This window comes from Mus pahari, chromosome 16 (genome assembly GCF_900095145.1).
Source record: "Mus pahari chromosome 16, PAHARI_EIJ_v1.1, whole genome shotgun sequence".
NCBI lineage: Eukaryota > Metazoa > Chordata > Mammalia > Rodentia > Muridae > Mus > Mus pahari.
The window spans coordinates 8,644,681-8,649,014 of NC_034605.1; positions in this window are offsets into that span (position 1 = coordinate 8,644,681).

Genomic DNA, 4,334 nt, shown 5'->3' on the forward strand with positions numbered 1-4,334 from the left:
GGTGGGAGGAAGGGAGGGGAGGGAAGGAAGAAAGGAAGGAGGGAGGGACAGAGAGAGGGTGGGATGAAAACTCCCAAAGATGGGATGGTCAAGGAGGGGTGAGTCTGTTGAGCCCCCCCCTCCCCAGCGCTGAAGAACAGAAGCAGAAGTGTGGCCCATAGCCTCTGTCGATTTTCAGATCTGGAGAACAGATACAAAGCCGTTTTTAATTGAGACCGTGTCCTCAGGCCTATTGACAATAAAGCATGAGTCAGAGAATGTAATTTCATCATCACACTTTTCAATGGTGCCGCTGCCGCATCTGCCCTGTCTAATGTGTATCGATCAGAAAGAAGCTCCTCGGGGCGCTCTTGGCTCAACACAGCTGCATTTAAAATCCAACCTAACAGCAAGGGATCACAGCCAGGCTCCAGGCTTCGTCCACTCGCGCTCCTTCTGTCACTACAGAACTGTCACCTTTGGTGAAATGATTTTGTGCCCTGAAGTTATTTTTTTATTTGTTTTGAGCCAGGGTCTCACAATAGTCCAGACTTCTCTAACTTGCTATGTAGCAAGGATGGCCTCGACTTTCTGATTCCCCTGCCTCCACCTTTTAGACACTGGGATCACAGGCAAGTGTCACCCCACTCTGTTTACTTGGTGTTGGGCATCGGTCATGCACACGTGAGGCAAGTACTTTACCATCTGAACCACACCTCTAAATCCTTAGCCTGTGTGTTTGTCTCTGCCATTGTTTTGAGCCAGGGCCTTACTGTGCAAACTGGACTGGCCCCAGAGTGGTAAGCCTCCTTCTCCAGCCTTCCAACAGGCCACAGTTTCCAGGCCCAGTTCCCATGAGGTCCTTAGGATAAAGTTCTCAATCTGGGTAGAGATTTGTATTACCTCCCTAAAGGGCTGGTTAAACAGATGGCGGGATCTCCCGCCGGGAATCTGTATTCCTGGCCTTCCAACGAGGTTCTGGCTGTTTCTAGGCCACACCGAGAGAACTGGAGGAAACCCACAGGTTCACGGTCACTTCTACAAGGCATCCCTCACTTGAGTGGACTTATCCACGCAACAGATCCCAGCCCTGAAATCCGTTTGGACAAAACATGAGCAAACTGGAAGAACACCTCACTTCCGTTTCCTCTGTTGTCCGCCCAACACCACCCCGGAAGCTGTGTTTCTTGCCATGTAACATCCTGTTGGCAAAGCTATACAGTGTCCTGGTGGCAAGGGACTAGGTGTTGGATTCACTTAGGGAGAACATTTGCTGTAAAGGGTGCAGCAGATTTTCCTTTCAGTATTTTTTCTTTTTGAGACAAAGTCTCTAGCCCGGTGGGCTGGCTTCCAGCTCATTGCTACTTCCTGCACAGAGGTTGGCTTCTGATCTTCTTGCCTTCACTGCCTCCCACCCACGCCCTGGGTGCCGAGATTACAGGCATGGGTAGCTATGTCTAGTGTATGCTCTGCTGCGGATGGAACCCAGGGCTTTGTGCATGCTAGGCGAGCTCTCTACCAACTGAGCTAAGTCCCCAGCCTACTAAGACTTTCTTTCTCCCTCTCTTATCTCACTAGCCCTCGGCCTCAGACCATCCTAAAGTCAACTGCTAAGTGCTTTAATTATACCTGCAAAAACTCTTTCAAGTCAGCTGATTTGGGTAACTGTAAGCAAGGACTGGGAATGAGGAGGTCGTTAGAATTCTACCTTCTTCTGAGAGTGATTTATTAAAGCAATCAGCTATCAATTGGCAGCTGGTTTACAGTGTGAGGGAATGGGCCTTATGCAATGATAGCCTGTGGACTTCTTCTCCATGTCCTCCATCAGCCTGACCTGGCCTGACAACACTTCACAGACATCCTTTCTCTCAAATCCTCCCGTCTAACCCAAACCCTATGCCAGGCGTAGGGCACATACCTGTAATGACAGCATTCGGGAGGTGAGGTAGGAAGCTCACGAGTTTCAGAGCAGCCTGGGCTACATAGCAAGTTAAGGTCTGTTTGGGATGCACTTTGAGATGCTGTGTCAGTAAATCAATTCATCCATATTATATCCATCCACCCATGACGATTTTTAGGTACTCCCTGACTGGTGGGATGTGACTAATTATCCTTTCTCCTCCCCTCTGACAAACTGAGAAGTCACCCTTGGGTCTCAAGAGACAAAAAAAAAATTTTTTTAAATGTATTTACTTATGTGTATGTGTGCCTGCTGTGAGCTAACGTGCCTGAGGTGGGTGCTGGGAACCGACTGAATGCTGATCCCGCACGTGTAGCCCAACCACGTGCTCGTGGGAATGTGTGCCCCTGGACCACCACCCCTGCTTCAGAAAGAAAGAACACCTACAGAAGGCTCTTGGGAACTCTTTAAGGGCTTACCTGGCTTACCCAACCTTCACCAAACCACAGGATGGAGCTCTGTGAAGATGGGGCCACCACAAAGAGGCAAACACACAGGACTCACAGCTGCACCCTGTCTATTCTTAGGATGCCTGCCTTAGGTCAGAATGTAACCACATTTTCTCTTTTTCTTTCTTATTTATTATGCTATAAATGTTAGTTATTTTATGTTAATTATCTCATGCTAATTAATAATTGTATTAATTATAAATTAACATTTAACTGAGACATAGAAACCACACATACTAACGGGTCACCTGATGTCTTGAGCGCACATACAGTGTGTGATGCTTACCTCAGGTTTAAAACGAAGGCCTCCTTTTCCGTTTGCCAGCTCCTTGGGGTTTTGTTTTTTCTTTTTGGAGAAAATGTTTCACCATGTAGCCCAGGCTATCTTGAAATTCCTGGCAACCCTTCTGCAATGGCCTTCTGAGTGCTAGGATTACAGATATCCACTTCCACACTTGGGGTTGCCCTCTCTTCCTTTCTTTTTTACTTCCTTCATTCCTTTAAAAACAGATATCCTTGGCTAGCCTGGAACTCACTATGTAGACCAGGCTGGCCTTGAATTCACAAAGATCTACCTGCCCCTGCCTCCCCTGCTGGGATTAAAGGCATGGGCCTGAATGCCCAGCCACTTGTCATTTCTTAGTGGTGATAACTTTTTTCCAGCTTTATGAAAGGCACAGTCGCTGTTATTGCACCAAGGTAATTACAGAGCAGAACCTCTGGCTTCTGTTGTTGTCATGTTGATGAACCATCCGGACCTCTCTACTTGCGACTGGGACGTATTCATTTGTGGATATGCACCACGTTATCCTTATCTGCTCATCAGCCGACAAGCTTTAATGTCTACAGGAAATAGGACTGCAGAGAACACAGGCGCGTGAACGTGGTTATCTCTTCTGCTTTCTGAAGAACGGGAGAGCTGGCTCTGCGCTTCAGAGTATTTGCTGCTCTTCCAGAGGACCCAAGTTCCATTCCCAGCATCCACACAATGGCTCACAACTGTCTGTGACTCGGATGCAGGCAGACAATATACAAAAGATATAAATAAATAAATCCTTTTTTTTTTTTTTTTTGGTTTTTCGAGACAGGGTTTCTCTGTGTAGCCCTGGCTGTACTGGAACTCACTCTGTAGACCAGGCTGGCCTCNAACTCAGAAATCCGCCTGCCTCTGCCTCCCGAGCGCTGGGATTAAAGGCGTGCGCCACCACGCCCGGCTTATAAATCCTTTTTACAAAAAAAGACTAGGGCTGGTGAGATGGCTCAGCAGGTAAGAGCACCTGACTGCTCTTCTGAAGGTCCTGAGTTCAAATCCCAGCAACCACATGGTGGCTCACAACCATCCATAATGAGATCTGGCGCCCTCTTCTGGAGTGTCTGAAGACAGCTACAGTGTACTTACATATAATAAATAAATCTTTAAAAAAAAAAGACTAAAACACTGATTTCAACTAGCAGTAATAGCTCGTGCCTGTAACCACAGCACTGGAGGAAGAGACCAGAGGTTCAAGAGTTCAAGGACATCTTAGAGTTCAAGGACATCTTAGAGTTCAAGGACATCTTTGGCTGCCTATTGAGTCCAAGGCTAGCCTGGGTTGTATAAAACTGTCTCAAAAAAAAAAAAAATTACCAAGACCCAGGTGTTGCTGATACATGCCTTTAATCCCAGCACTTGCGAGGCAGACACACGTGAATCTCTGTGAGTTTGTGACCAAGCTGGTCTACAGAGTGAGTTCTAGGCCAGCTAGGGATAAAGAGTGAGATTCTGTCTCAAAAACAAAATAAAAAAAATTTTTTTTTTAATTTACTGGGGCTGGAGAGATGGCTCAGCGATTAAGAGCACTGTCTGCTCTTCCAGAGGTCCTGAGTTCAATTCCCAGCAACCACATGGTGGCTCACAACCATCTGTAATGGAATCTGATGCCCTCTTCTGGTGTGTCTGAAGACAG